A 16,996-nucleotide genomic window follows, 5' to 3' on the forward strand; every position below is an offset into this window, starting at 1 on the left:
AAAAAACGAAAACGGTTAGAATTTAGAAGTAAATGCAGAAAAAATCAAAGATTTATATTAAAAAAAAAAATTAATAAATAAAAATATTAAATTGAAAAATAAACATAGATAATAAAAAATAATTAAGGATTAAAGAGAATCAAATATTTCTGCTTTTATACTAATTGTGTAAACATTGAACTGCAAATAGTTTTTTTTAGGACACGATCAGAGCCTTTCTTGGAAATGAAGAAAATTTTATTATATATAAAAATGCGGCATACTTTTAAGCGCCAAAAAACACTTCACTCCAGCGATGATATATTCTGAATGGAAATTTTAGATTTTGAAACAAAACCTATTTTAAAAAATAAAAAAACTACAAGCAGTAAATGGGAATATGAAAAAACTGAGAATAATTGCTTGCTGGCACTGAAAAGCAATTTCGAGACTTTGAACCTAGCTATTATTAGGTTTGAACCTTTGACAAAGCCTGAATGTACACTCTCAATTTGAAACCGATAAAAAAATTAGATTTATATTAGAACTAAAGTTGTTTGAGAAGCTATATGCGCTAAGGAAACTTAGATATTGTTGAAAGTGATATATACGACTAATATTATTGAGATATTGTGGAATTGAAATTTAGAGTACAATATGAAGACCTATATGTAAATAACGTAAGATACAATTTTAAAAACAATTTTGGCAACATTTAATGAAGAAAATGTTTATAATATAATTGGGATTATATAAGTTTTTTAAACACATTCATAAATAATTTATTACCCAAATCCTCAGACATTCAATAAAACATGTTAGTTATATATGACTGAATAATCAAGCAAATGCACTGATTTTCATTCCGTAAACAACCAACTAAAATAAATCTTATTTCGCAGCATAACAAATTCCAAGCACAACAGATAACTAAAACTAATCATAAAACGAATTTAACCTATTTGAAAAAAGGTATTTTCGAGACTTAAGTAACAAACACTTATGCAATTTATGCTTGCATAAGTCTGAGAACCTTTGAGCACCAACGGCAAAGCAACTGATTAATAGACGCTAATGAAGCAATCATTTACGAATAGTAGCGAACAAGTGGAGAAAAAAATTCAAATGAATAGATAGCAAAAGCGGAAAGCATTTTTGATTCTTGGGTGTAACAAAGGGGGGACTTATTGTAAGGCACATAAAAAATATATAATTAAATGGGAGATAGATACATAAAAACCGACATACAAAAGCGTATGTGGAAATGTAAACAAAAATGCGCCTAAAATTATTTTTTTAACAGTAAATATCATTAAAAAAATTTTATATTGGATGGAGCTTTTCCAATGAAAAGCTAGACAGCTGCAGGAATGAGTGGCAATATATGGATATATACCATATTTTTACATTTGTATTAGGCATGTAGATTTGCTTTTTGGTTTTGTGAACTTATAACATTTCGTTCAACTCAGTATAGCAACTTTAATTTTCATATTGTTCTTTAGTTACGTCGTAAAGTTGAAGAGAACTCATAAGTATTTTTGAAGTGCCGAAATTTAAGAAACTTACGTTTTTTAAAATTTTTAAAATAATAATAATATAATTTTCCAGCTTTAATAACCGATTGCAAATACCTGCGGTTAACCACTAACCAATATTTGTGTATAATTAAATTATTCAGGTGCTTAGTATTTCCTTCGTAGTTCGAGTCGTTAACAATGTATATAAATATATTTATATTTTTCTGAACAGTTATGCACGAAATTACACATTTAGAACGACGTTTCACTGTATTTACTATAAAAATACATTGGCACAAAGTCAAAGGTTTCTTTCTACATACGGACGTTGCCTTGCTCTCTTTATTCTTATTTTTATTTATGTGCATTTAATAGCACATATTTTTTTTAAACACTTCTACACTTGTTTCATAAAAATTTCAAAGATTTTTTTTACGTTTGTAGGTACTTTGCTCTTTGCAGCACTAAAATTCACAAGGTCTGCTGCTGAAGTTTCAATTTCCTTCGATTTACGCTTCAACTGCGAAGGATTCCAGACTAATGATTATTGTCTAACAATTTTTCGTCATTTCTTCGATCTCACAGTTGTACTATGGAAGCACAGAGTTGCACGCACATAAAGTTTATGTAAGTATAAATAGCAAAATATTGGCGAAATAATTTAAACACAAACGAATTGTTAAAAAATAAAAGAAATTTTTAATAATATTAGTCAACGGCACGGTAAGTCGCGTTTGAGGAAAATCACGCGTCACACATTTTCACAGTTCCACAAGCTCAAGGAGACTGAAGCCGAGCCAGCGACCGAGTACACAGTAGACTCGTGGAAATTGTAGCAGCACACACATGCCTACATACACACAAACACGCACGCAGACAAAGTAAAGTACATAAAATAAGTCACACGATCTGATGGGCATATTATTGCTGTTGTTGTCTGTGGATTCGATTGCCTACCATGGCCTCCCCGACTGCCGGTCTTTTGTACAACAAGAGCTAGTGCTTTCAGCTGTGGACTGATGCTGGCAATGCCGCCACTGCACTGCAATGTTGTTGCTTACACTCAACTTGTTGTTGTACAATATACGGTCTTATTGCATTTTGTCAAACTTTCAGTAATTGCTGTTGTTGTTGTGGCTGATATTGCAGAACATTGATAAGTGGTATACCAGGCAACAACAAATTAACGGAAATCTAGAGGAACAACATGCGTTATATTTCATTGTTGTTGTTGTATGACATTAATAGGGCGGAGCGGGCGATGCAATGTGAAGCATAGCGCCGAATGTGGAACTGAAATGTGGGATGACCAAGAATTTTTTGTGCTTTCGAGCGACGCAGAGCATAGCAAAAAGCTAGCGCATAGAGAGCGCATAACTAGAGTAATAGAAAAACAGCTTGAGAAACATAATGACAGTCGCATGAGAAATTTTCAAAAAGCTCTTGATTCATTCGTTTATTAGAGCATTCGGCAGATAGCAAAATATTTGTAGTGTACATTTTTTATTAAATCACTTATTCGTACATATGTATATGAGTAGATTTTGATTAGCGCTTTGGGGAAAGGCTTTGATTACACACACATTCACACACACACACATACAGGAGCTGCCAATGAAAGTCACTTAAGTAAACAACACTTCGACGATAAGCCGAAACTATCAAGTGGATGGTAACTGTTATCTGTGGAACTAAAGAAATATTAGATGAGCAATGCTCACAATGACACGTACATACATACATATGTATATAGATAACTGTACAAACATAACTACCTGGCAAGACAGCTGACTGATAAAGGCGTTATTATTCGGCACGCCGCAGAAATGTAACTGATAATTAAAAACAGATAATTCAGATAATTACGACTTGTTGTTGCGGATGGTTCAAAAAAAAAAATAACAAAAACAGCACAGATAGAGAAAATATAGACAACAATAACAAAACAGCAACTTTTGCTACAAAATAGAAGAAAACACGAAAATAAAGAGAGAAGAAAGTGGCACAAATGGAAAATATAAAAAATTATAAACAAAAAAAGTAGGGAACGGCAGCACCAAAGCTATAATACCTTTCACAGGTGCATTTCTAATAGCTTAAAAGGGTATGAAAAGATCTTTATCTGAACAATATTTCGAAAAGTGTATCGTTGCCTTGGACAATAATCCATGCATAATTAGGTGAAGATATCTCGTCAAATAAAAAAATTTTTCAGATAAAACTTGATTTTGATTGGTCAGTTTATATATTAGTTACATGCTATAGTGGTACGATTATTATATATATACAGAGATTATAGCGTTGCCTTGAGCAATAGTTCATACCAAATTTTGTGAAAATATCACGTCAAATAAAAAAGTTTTTCATATAACAACTTTTCATCGTTCAGTGTGTATGACAGTTATATGCTATAGTGGTTCGATAACGGCGGTTTGAAAAAATGAGCAACTTCTTGTGTAGAAAACGATGTATGCAAAATTTCAGAAAATTTCAGCATATATACAGACAGACAGACGGACATGGCCAAATCAACTCAGCTCATCACGCTGACCATTTATATATGTATACACTTTAAAGGGTCGCCGACGTTTCTTTCTGGATATTACAAACTTCAAGGCAAACTTAATACACTCTGTTGTGGGAAGTAAAATAAAAAAATAATGAAAAACAAAAGCAGATTAACAAACAAAACGCAGATGGTTTTGAATCAAATATTTTTCTCGTTTGACTCAAAAACTTATCGCTCCAGCGAAGATGCAATGACGAGATGACTGAGATCATACTATAGCAGATCTATGTATGTATATGAAGCAAATATTTCAAACGATAACAAATACATAAGCAATTTTATTAATTTACACACAGAATGCACTTCCCTCTTCGACTTTTTATTGATTTATAAACAACCCTAATGACTCAAAGAGCACTTGTGGCATTCTTCTAAGTATTTAAGTATGTATATGCCACCATAAATGCCAGCATATAAGTATTTCCTTTACTTTATTACATTATATGTGTATATAAAAAAAAGCAAGTGCATTATGGTAACACTTAAGCACATCTGTTATAATAATTATGCATGCAGAGACAAGATTTCCAAAGAGAATAGAGCAGCTAAAATATAATTTAAGTAGTTGTGGTAAATGTAGCGCAGAACAATGCGCACATCAGTAGCATTTGCCTTTGTCATTAGTGTTGCCGCCTGCCTACCGGTCTGCCTCAGCGCATGCGCACGCACTCATAAGGACATGTGCTGTGCGCTGAGCAAACGCAGCCGGAAAAACGCAAACAACAAATTTTACACGTAACAGACTTTACACATTTGGATTTTTCACACACAAACAAGGCGGGTACAGCCGCATTAATACAGACACGCTCAAGTGGTACGGATATTACGCTACTGATTGAGGTCCTTAGAAGTCAAACGTATAAGTAAGACCAGTTGATTTGGCACGTGCCTACAGTAGTGTGCATAAAAAAGGGATAAGATGTAAGTCAATGAAAGATCAAGTAATAAATTTAAAATGGATTTCAAATAATTTTTTGAGGATGATGATTTTAATATGAATTTCAGAACGTTTGGAAAGTACACAAAATTATCGAAATAATATTTGTTCAATTCAGTAAGCGCTAGCGAATGACTATTCGAACATATGTTTTCTTCTTTCCGAGCAAAACGAAATTTTTTAACTCTTTTGATTCGAGAAGTTTTCATGCCATGTATTCTACAAAAAAAAATCGCTTAACCCACATCTGAAATTCAGTAAGTTTTTATTTAATAAACAATTTGTATTGTCAAATTTGACAATTTTTCACATTTCAACCATTCACAATAGAAAACTTATCAAAAAAAGGTGTTCGAATACTCTCTTCTATATATTACCAGTGGTTGTTACTACCATACATGCGCCAAAAATTATTAGAGCAGAGAAAAAAAAGCGAAAGGATGGGAATGAGTGAATAGTTAAAATGTGTGCTTCTTTTTTTGGGTAAAGTTTTCATTTTGCATAAAAGGGTATATTACTTGCAAAAAAAAACATCAAGATCTTGAAATTTCCAAAAATCTCGATTAAGTAATAATAGCAGCTAAATTACACTACACCGAAAAGACACTTTTGACAGCTACAGTGAAAAATTTTAGGGGTCTCTTCTACCTGAATGTCATGGAGCAAATGGACGTGTTTATTCAGGTTTCGACGGTTTATGAGATAAACCTACTGTAATTGCATAATAAAAGGTTTCAAATTTTAATATTTCCATGAAACACATAAGTCATAATTGAAAACATATAATGAAGCATGAAATTGTAAACATTTTAATATCGAAAATCTTGAAAAAAATCCTCACAACTGCATACAGAAAACTTCAAAATTTTTTCCATGAATATATAAAATATAATAACGAACTAATATTTACAGCCACCACTGTACATTTATGTTACTCCAGTAGCCATGTCAAACATTGGTTGTCAAAAACCTTTGTCTTTTATCAATTCTGTGTAATTTAAGAAGACCCAGAAGATTTTCGAAACATACAAGTACATAAACACTTGTATAATTACATACAGAAGGATGCACGTCGTACAACGAAGGCATGTAACACTTGTTGGGGGTCCTAAAAGGCAGCTGTGGCGTAACGCCCCAACAATTCGACACAACATGCTCCGCTTAGGCTCAGATCTGCTGACATCAGTATTTTGTTGACTATAAATTTATTTTCTAATGAAATACTTAATAAAAACATTGTCCCATAAATGCTGTCACGCTTGAATTATAAAGCAAATAATGCATTTGAAATAGACATTTGTAACATAAATTGTTTCACTGCACATAATTTTTTCATTACTGGCAGTTGATAAGTGGAATTTATTGCGTAAGAGTTGTTATGGCGCATGCATTATGGAACTCATGTGAAATTATGTTTCGTGTTGGTCAGAAGTAAAATCCATTTATGGTTCTAAAGTTTGAAAGCAAAGGAATATTTATAGTATATAAATAAATTTTAAGTAGCGTTTTTATAAATATGATAATAGATGGTAATATTTTATGAGTAATTTAGTATGTCTATACATATATTATATTTCGCTTTATTAGTGGTAATCTAACATAAATTTCAGATTAAATTCACTTATTTGTATGAAGCGTGTCAATGCTAGACACGTACCAAAACATCTAAATATTTTGTAAAAAAAAAACAACGTAGAGTAGAGTAAAGAAAGAGATCAGCATAACTGAGGACCCTTCATGCATCAAACGCAATATTACTGGTGACGAGACGAGGGTTTATGAAGATGATGTCGAAACTAAACAAAAATCTAGCGAACGAGGCTCCTAAAATTATACGGTAAAAAAACAATTTGCTAAAGGCACGAGTATTTCAATTTTTAGTGGTAACCTAACCTATATTTTAGATAAAATAAATCAAATTAGCATTTTATTCGCAGGAAATCACAGTGATTAGTATCATATGACCGGTTTTGAAGATAATCTTTTAAAATGCCGTAGTAAAAGTGATCTATCGCAACGAAATTGCGTAGCATAACATAATTCCATCACGCTCGCTGTACGTTGAACACCAGCAAATAAAGCATTAGCCGACACGATTTTTTTTTTGTTTTGTTTTTTGGTGTAATGATAGGATGATTGAAAATAAAAAGTTTAAAGGTTGCCACCTACTTGAAAATGTAGTATCAAAAAAATGTATAAAACACGACAATATGGATATCAAAGTGAAGACTTATGAAATCTAGTTAGGGATATTTTTTGGAGAGGGTTGCTAATTGTTTAACAATTTTAATACAATAGAATAAATTCAATTAATTATTATAATATGACTAGCAAAATAAAGAGTAAAAGCTGATAAGATTTTTGTTATTTTACACATGTTAATATAACAGCTGAAATATTACAATAAAAGTTTCAACACAAGTCCAACAAGGATAAATAATAAACTAAGAGTATTGATATCAAAGAAGACATGCCAACATTGGTATAAACTCTTCAAGGCGGTCAGCTATTCAAAATTTTAGAGAAATTATAACTGTTAGTGTTTATTGTGGTATTTCCGAAGAAAAACTAGCCAACAAGAAAGTTATATAAATTGTATAATTAAAAGCAAAACGTGTCAAAACGAGAGGCAAAATGTTCTTAGAAAGTTACGTATCTTCGTAAATAACTATACACATACATAGATACATATAATTTTATAGTTATATATATGTATGTATCAAGATATGTAAGAATTTATATTCTCATATCTGCAAATCGTAATATAGCAAAAAAAAAGTGAAGGTCATGTGCTACAGATAAGTACGAGCCTTATTGAGTACCCACACATATGTACATATGTACTATGTACGTATATGCAAAAATACATATAAATGCATAAACACTTTTATTTACAAGCATTGGCGAATTAATTTCAATTAACATCAATTGAAGCAGAAAACCGTTGAATAAAAGAACAAATGTATGCACACTCATATTCACTTAAACGGTCGTACTACTCACCAAGAGCTGTCAGATTACGCGATTATCTGTTATATACTATACAAAAATCATTTGATAGCTTTGCTTGAATGGGCAATGCCCGCGAAATAAACAATACCGACAGATGGCAGTTTGAGGTCGTGGGCTGAACAATTCGTTAACGGAAAGTACAAAACAAAAAATAAATAGGAGAAGACCATGCAACAGGGTACAATATGGTAAAACTTAAAAAGACAAAGTAGTAGTAGTGTAGCTGCTCTCTGTTTGGTTTTGTAAGAGAGTTTTATGAGCAGGCGGATTAAGTTCATTAAAGGGTTCGGCCAAACCAGGATTTTTTGACTTAATGTATACTCAGGATTTTAAAACAAGCTAAGGAGCGGGAAGGAGCTCCGTTCTCTTAGTGGGTTCTATTACTAGATAGTAGAAATTTGCACAAGCATGGCCAGAAGTGGGCTCCCATTAGTTCTTGTACTATAGCAAGATCTTTTTAGTTCAAAGTGGATCGTAAGTGGTCCAGTGAGCCTTTCGCTCTTAGTAAGGCTAGACTTTCCCTACCTTTAGGAGTTCTAACTGATATGTGACCTATCGGTGTCCACGCAGTAAAGTTGAGAAGCTTACCGGATGCCAGTTAGAGAAGCTGTTTGGAAGAAGACAAGGTAAAAATATCTCAACACTTCCGTCTTGACTGTCTCGCCTTTATGAGACCAAAGCTTTACACCTGCGAGCTCACATACAGTTTTCAGATATTCCGGTGAGCTGGTAGGAATAGAAATAAAACGGATTTGTATTGGCTCCAAGGCGCTTTGTCGACTGACTTCTATTTTCTGGTTTCACAAAGTACTATATATAGTACTAAAAGTGCGGTTTCGTCACAAGATCTTCATTTTCAATGGTTAGTAAGACCAAAAACAAAAAAAACTCATGTGCCAAGAATTGCAGTGGCATTTTGAAAATTTTCGTAGTCTCAATAAGGCAACTCGTGACAAAAGTAATTAACACTTTCAGAACAAAAGCAATATACTCAAACATCAATGATTCTCGAAGAAACTTTAGTCAAGTTCAGCATTACTATGGACCTCTTTTCCCAGGATTGAGAGAGCCAAGAAAGAGTTGATAAGTTAAAGACACTTTCGTAAGATAATGAAGGTAATGAAAGTAAACGAAAGTATAAGCTGCGGTCAAGAGCAAAATTGGTATGAGATTTGTTAAAAGATACGAAAAAGATACTAACTGATTTTTTGGTAAGCTTTAAGGATGGATTCTTTAATATCCTTTAAGTTCTCATATAAGCAATACGTTGAAGCTCCACTAAATTTTTACAAACATAAAACCAATTTATACACATACCCACTACATACGTATATCCAAGAAAATAACGCAGGAAAAATACTCTGCAACTCCACAATTGGTATCAGCATTGAGGAAGCTACTCCAAAGAGGTCATTAGTTATTGCTCGTTAAGTTCTATGACTCACGTCATACCGTTTTATTGCATTTTATTTACTACATTAGCTTGCAACACGACCTCCCGCTTGCAGCAGATAATTTCAATTTATTATTTTTATTATTTCAAAATTTCGCCATAGCCGAGTGCATACAAATTTTAGTACGTGGCAAGTGGCGCCATCCCATGTGGCAAGAGCAAAGGCAGCGAATTTCTAGAAACTCAATTAACGATAAGCGCCTGGGGCACACGATGCTCGCAAGTACACACATACTACATACATACATATGTAAATATATATATATATATATAACAACATACAAAAATAAATCGAATATTGTAAACAAAAAGGAAGCACATTTTTTATGGAAGGCATTGCGGGAGGGAGCTTCATCTTACAAAGAAAATTGTATGCGAAAGCAATGAGATGGTCCGTTACATACTTTAGCCAAAGATGATTGTGGCGAAATGCATTAACTGCTTCGGAAATGTGTAAAGGAGTTGCCTGCAGCAGGAGGCCTTTGAAGATGCTGACACTTTGGATGCTGTGCGGGCGCCACGGATCACTCGGTGGACTCATAGCCACTGCGCTAAGGTGTGGCGCGTCAAGGTGGTGGTCTTTGACGTCTTACTAAGTACGCACTAGATGCAAGTAAATACAAATGTACACACATATGTATATACAAATATATATGCATCGTAAAAATTTTGCGAATCTTGCACTTTGTACTCGTTGCTGCCGCCAGTGGGAGGTAACCGAGCGCAACAGCGCAGTAGCAAATATTTAAGAATAGAAGAATACTACACTCTCATCATCTATAGAATATGTATGTATCTGCGGCAGCAACAAATTATTGCGCTGCATGTGGAACCTAAGCGCCAAAGCAAACATAACCTCAAGCGTTCACTTGTGGGGCATCATTAGTCGGGTTACGATATGCAGCCGACCGTGTGCGAGCGCAGATGAGTATAATGTTGTAGCAAACTCTTGTGGGAGAGTTATTTTTGATTTCCTATGTGAGTTTGTGTGATTTCTTGCAATTACATTCTATTCGTTTATACTTCGTGTGGCAAGATTTTGAAATTCATCGTAAATTCAGAATACTGCAACACATTTCAATTAATTCGCCTAAAAATATGCTATAAGAAAAATTTAAGCAGTTGCAAATGAAATAATATATTTATCGATGGCGTGAATTAAGGATGCATTACTTTTTGAAATACTTACAATTTGAAAAACAAAACTGCAAATTTGCTTTTTATTAAAAATCAAACCTTGGAAAATAGAATTTGTAATTATTTCAAAACTTTGAGCTTAGAAGTTTGACTGTTGAAGTTTTATTGTAATGTTTTTGGCAATAAATTGTTTGGAAATTTGTTAATGAAAAAATGTTTTTATTTTTTTTTTTTCAATATAGTTATAAAATATTAGTATTTCGAATTCTTTTCATGTAAATATTTGTTTTTTGTTTTTTTTGTTTTTGTAAACTAAAATCTATAAATTATAACTTTCGAGAAAAAATGTTCTCTGTCAAATAAAATCATACAATTTTTCAAAAGTACATATTAAAAAATTTATTTCAAAAAATTTAAATTTTGGGTTTGGAATTTTGATGATTTGTTTTTGAAATTTTTTTAATATAATTTTGAAAATTATTAAATAAGCCAAATTTTGCTTTTACCGAAACTACAAATTAAACATTTATATATTTTATATTTTTTTATATTTGATTTCTCTAAAGCTGTTCATTAGAAAATGTATTGTAAAATTTATTCTTTCGGTAACATTAAATTCGGAATTACGATTCTTTTAACTGCCACCTTTGGTAAATTTTAAAAATTGAAATTAGGATAATTATTCTAATCAGGATTCTGAAGTACCTGGCAATATGTTTTCTTACTTCCTCTGTATATTTAAATACTATTTTTTCTTTACGAGAAAAGTAAACTATAGAACTATAGAAAACTATTTTTCAAGTGATTTTTTTTCTTTTTTTGAAATTATTTGTTTGATTTCGAATGTTTGAATCTTGGCAAACTAGTATTTCAATGTAATGATTAAATACATTATTTTAAAGTGTGTGGGAAAAATAATTTCTAAAAATTTTTTCCGTAAATTTGCTTTTTGAAAATCTTACGAAAAAGCGAAAACTTAGTAAATTTAAAATTGATTAAAAATTCAATATTGATTTTTGGTTTTTAATAGATTTCCAGGGATTATAGTGAAAATTTGATTTTTGAAATTCTAATTAATTAAAAAAAAATATTTTAAATAAATTCCTATAACCAAATATTTAGTAAAGGCAATGAAAGCTTGAACTCGAAAATATCAATTTTATGCTTTTATTTTGTCTATTTGCTTCCCTTTTATTAACTGGGAGAAATATCCAGAATATTTTACTAATCAATCAAATCAAAAGATTTTTACATTTACAGATGAACGCAATAATAAATACTTAAGCAAATTCAAATACCGTAATGCCTGTGTGAATGAAATGTGAAAGGGGGAAATATTTATTTCTATTTGGTTTTCTATTTAGTTGGGAATTATCATTACAAAACCCCAAACAGCTGTCAAAAACACTTTACTTTGAGAAAATGATACATTGGCGGTTGAAACACTAACGGTATACCATATTTAACATCAAATTATATATATTGAACTAAGTTCATTTGTGAGATACTAGAGAGGTTCATTTTTCAAAGTGTAAACAGTGCATATAAAACATGCGCTGAGCGGAACTCCCTTTTATTATGTGTACTTATATAGAAATGTAAAAATGACTTGTGAAATTTCTTCGAAGCAATGCTCACTTCACACATATGTAAGTATGTTTGTATGTAATACACTTGCAACAAACGCTTAGAGTTTAGTGGAGCTCATGAAACAAGTGTAATTTGAAGAGTTAATTATTCAATAAAGTCTTTGGCACCTAATACCGAAACTTATATGTATGTTTGTAAGGGTTATTATGTACTTATGTTCTCTATGAGCTGAAAGATCACCATTTCCTTCGTCTGGAATGCTGGGAGAACTCCACTAAAATCTGAAGATCATTTCTCTGTTCGATATATTAAAATCTTTCCTTTATATATTTTTTTTATTTTTCTTTTTAAGTAATATTAAGTCCAACGGTTTTATAAATAAATTAATAAAAGTTCCGCATATGAATTTTCATGTTAAATAAACTGGCAACGAAGCGTTTTAAAAAGTAAATTGAAAAGTTGTCCAGCAACATATCGCAATGGATAATGTGCATTGGCCCGAAAAGATTTCCTTCTATGGGCGATTGATAAGTGCGCGATGGCGATAAAATCATTACAAATTTCAGGCTTACGCATATTTTAACAACAAAATACCATCAGCGGCAGCAACAACAATTGATTAGCATCAAACACAACAACAACTTTTCAAGTAACCCACAACCTCTGTTACGCAAACAGTTAACGGAGTAATCATGGAATTAAAAATATACTTCTTCCTGAGATGTGCGTGCCGTAGACATATTTAATTAATAGATATGTAGGAGTATATACCATGTATGTATGTGGCTTTGTATCAAATGTGTACATATTATATATGTATTGCAGGCTTTTTTCAAATAGTTTCAAAATTGAAATTAAAACAAACCAACATGTTTTTGCTATTGGATAAGCCAGATTCTGTTCGATCCATATCTTACCGATCGACTCTTGCTGGTTAATATCTGAGTTTCACTTTGAATTGTTCGTGTAAATTTTATTCTTAAACCAATGGGACCTGCAACTCAAAAATTTCTATCATTTTTACCAGGATCCTTGAAATATTGGTCTTAAACTGAAATATTCTAAGAATTCTATAAATTCAGGTCAAAATATCTACAATTATTGTTTACATCAATAATATTAAACGGTGAATTTTTGGTCAAAAAAAAAACTAAATATGTTTTGTATTTTTTCAACATAGATGGGGATCGGTGCATATCGATATCAAGGTCATCTAGAGATTTTTAGCAAAAACCTTAAGGGAATTTGGACAGGCTGCTTAAAATAAACAGATATGGCTCATAGTAAAATTCGGACTTTGTTGGAAAAATACTTTTTTACCCTGGAAAATGTATATCAGCTGCCTTCTGAATGGATCTAGGGTGCGAAGGGCTTGTAAATCCACTGCTGTTGAATATATGCACATATGTTCACAATACAACATATGAGAAAAAGTTCAAATAATTTTTACCTGCGATAGTCACATAAGTATTTAAATAATATGTCCGCTTAGATCGAAAAAATAACTGAAAAATCCAATCCAAAATTAGTTCAAAATGTCATGTTGTTACAATGGATACATATAATGAACAGGCAATCTAAATTGAAGATGACACCCAAAAATAAGATATTTAGATGTTGGAAACTTCGCTTTTTACCTAAACATAACAGAAAACACTCAGGAACGTTACGAGATATTAAAGTAGGAAGAAATTTGAGTTACAAAATAAAAGCAGGATGATCACTATATCATGAATAGACCCCAATCAGATTTCAAAGTACAAAATAAACACTTCTTTACCTACATATGTACTATGTTTGAGCCCTGTCCTCTTGTCAAAAACTAAACGGTCGAAACAACAAAAAAAAAAGTTGTAAATGGAATTCAATACAAGAGAGTATGTGGCTTCTGCATTAAAGTGTTATAATCGCTTGTTATTTTATATATATTTAATTATAACAGTTAATACCAGTTTTATTCGATTCGCCAATTTTCCTTACTAATCTCTAATCGCTCAAGACAACCAACATAATTCAACTGAAATATTGAATTTCTCTCTTTATGCCTTGCAAAAGCGCTAGCCGCTGTCATAAACCCAAATATTTCCCACAACTCAATTAAACGAGGGTAACAAGTTCCATCAAACGATGTGACACTACAAAGCTGCCGTGTTGAATATCAAATAACAAATGAAATTGTTGCAAACGTAGCTTCTATTAATTGCATTTCACATCTGAAAGCAAACAACTTTAAAATCTTAAGCGCCAAAACCAGATCAATTTAGGAGAGATACAGGAAAATGTTTAGTGATATGCAAAATGGCAACTGCCACACGCTGCACGCAAGTTTTTAAGCGCATTACCGTTATTTTGTATTTTTCTTTCTTTCTTGCTTGTGGCAAGCGATGCAATGAGGTAGCAAATTGTGCGTCCGATAGCAATGCAAATAGGCAATGAAATCTAATAAATATATGTATGGTAAATAAAATGGCAACAGCAACCGTAACAGCAGAGACAGACAATTACACTAGTCAAACATGTTTTGCAGCAATTTCGGCAAATTGCTGTTATTTATTGGCATTGGCAGCGCTAAATGCGTACACGCATGCGCACAACGGCAGGGAGTCTGCCCACAGGCGTGCCATTTTAGCATGCCCGCCTTTAGCTGGAAGCTTGCCGCTAAAGCGAATATGTGTAAGATACCGGTATAAATAGCGGTCAGACACGCCAACCGCACACCACCGTTACATAGCAAGTCGACCGAGGGCGAGCCGCTATAGGCGCTGCAACAAGACAGATTACTTGGGTGTTAAGTTTTGGAAAGTATTCCGCATTTGAACGCATTTATCATTGGCCTACCATTATTTACAACTATTTAATAAATAACAGCAACAATAGCAAAAACATTATCAAGCAAGGAGGAAAATGTAGAGGAAAGGTAGCAGGAATTTGTAGTGACACTTTCACTTCGGCGATCGATCGGGATTGTGTGATGAGTAAGCGTTTCCGACGAGTTCGCATTAACTGCACTTGAATTCAATAAGGAAGTGTGTGCTAAAGTGTGTAATAAATTTTACCAAAGCAACGCAGCCTCGAACTCTTAACACGTAAATTGAGAATACCCGCTTAGAAACCATTGTTTTCTCTTTCTTTTTATTTTTAGTTAACAAAGGATTGTTGAATTCTGAAGTGGCTTTGAGCTCTTATGAGCAACCGTCGAGTTTTTGCTTGGAGACGTTTATAGAATGTGTGCTGTCTACCATACGTACACACACATGGTTTATAAATACATTATATAAAAGAAGCTGAATACTTTATTTTTGTTTTACATAAGCAAATATTTATCTACGAGTAAATGTACATATATACTGATATGTATATCGCTTCTATATAGCTTATGTGACAGCTTTTTCATTGTCAAGTCACATTTGTTGCAAATACGAATCTCTTCAAAGGACAGATACAGACTACATTGCAAACTATTCACATCGAAGCCCAAAACTATGAATGCAAAATTGTTCATGAGTTGTTTGAAGGTCACTTTTGTATTGATTTGTCATATTAAAGTTGAGTCCTTAAAAAGAAATCAGAGTATTTAAAAAAAGGCTTTATTCTTTAGACACAGTCAGTACAACATTTTCCATTTCATTTTACATTTTTTACAACTTTTCACAAATTTCGTTAATTTATCATTTAAAGAAAGAATCTCTTAATCTTAGAAAACAATTATTTAAGCTTTGTTTTCCACACAGACTGCTCAAAATACTAACTTCTATAACCATAAGTTTGGTAGACCACGAAAAAATCGTAAAATAATGAAAATAGTCAAATCGAAATCGAAAAAATAAAAACGCGCAAAAGCAATGAAGGCTCAAAAGGAGCCTGTTTTGAAGGCTATAATAAAGTTTTATATTAAGATACGTGAAAATGTAGTTTTGTTTTTCAGTCAGGGTAAAAATTTGTTTAAATGTTATTATTAATTTCTTGAAACTATTTACGTATCAAAAATTATAAAATATAATGCAAATAAAATTTTTTATCACGGGATGTATGGTGAGTATGTATGTATGTATATTTCGTTGAAGAGTTATAAGTATATACGAACTTCGCAGTAGCTTGCCGATATCCAATGGTACCTACTGCTGAGACAATCATTTTTTTTTTTAAACAGTATGTATGACTTATTGCATCAACTATAAAAAAAGCACTTAATAGAAAAATATTGTGTCATCCAATGAAGCCCAATAAACGAGACAATTGAATGCTGATCGTTGGCAGAATAGCCCGCTGAGTTACCCATGGCGCATGAAAAATAAACACTTATGTATATTTGCTTGTAAGTACATATGTATGTATAAATGTATATAGGTATATCAATAAAGTAAATTCGTATAACTGTATCAATTTACCAAATTGCAATTGTAACAAATTAAAATCAAAAATAGCTGCAGTCAAATGCAAAAGTGAGTGGCAACACAACAATAACAATAAACAGATAATAAAGGTAAAAGGTAAACAAAATTATTGAACAGCAATTATTGCGGCTAAAATTAATACTCATATACGAATGTGCGTATGTATATACATACTTGTATGTAGGTGTATATTTTATATGTGCCAATACTTAATTGAAAATGATTAGGCACATATCGAAGCGGTTAGGCAAACATTTGTTGTCATTGCCGCCAATATTTTATACAACAAAATATTTATAAATTACTGTGCAACAAGTAAATAACAACAATTTATCGCTCTATTAAGTGGGCTGTCGATTGAAAAAACGTTTACTTTGATTGCAACGAAACTAATATACGCTTCAC

General features: G+C 32.2%; 1 protein-coding gene across 3 annotated transcripts in view; it reads right to left on the bottom strand.

Moving 5' to 3' along the window:
- The window catches only part of LOC106616251 (uncharacterized), a 38,461-nt gene extending 36,174 nt beyond the window's left edge, over window positions 1-2,287 (bottom strand). For all 3 annotated transcript variants that reach the window (XM_036368251.2, XM_014232820.3, XM_014232817.3), the window contains exon 1: window positions 1,549-2,287. The gene's annotated coding sequence lies outside the window, so the exon portion shown is untranslated. The remainder of the gene's footprint in view (window positions 1-1,548) is intronic.
- Window positions 2,288-16,996: the final 14,709 nt, after the last annotated feature.

This window comes from Bactrocera oleae, chromosome 2, assembly GCF_042242935.1.
Source record: "Bactrocera oleae isolate idBacOlea1 chromosome 2, idBacOlea1, whole genome shotgun sequence".
Classification (NCBI taxonomy): Eukaryota; Metazoa; Arthropoda; class Insecta; order Diptera; family Tephritidae; genus Bactrocera; species Bactrocera oleae.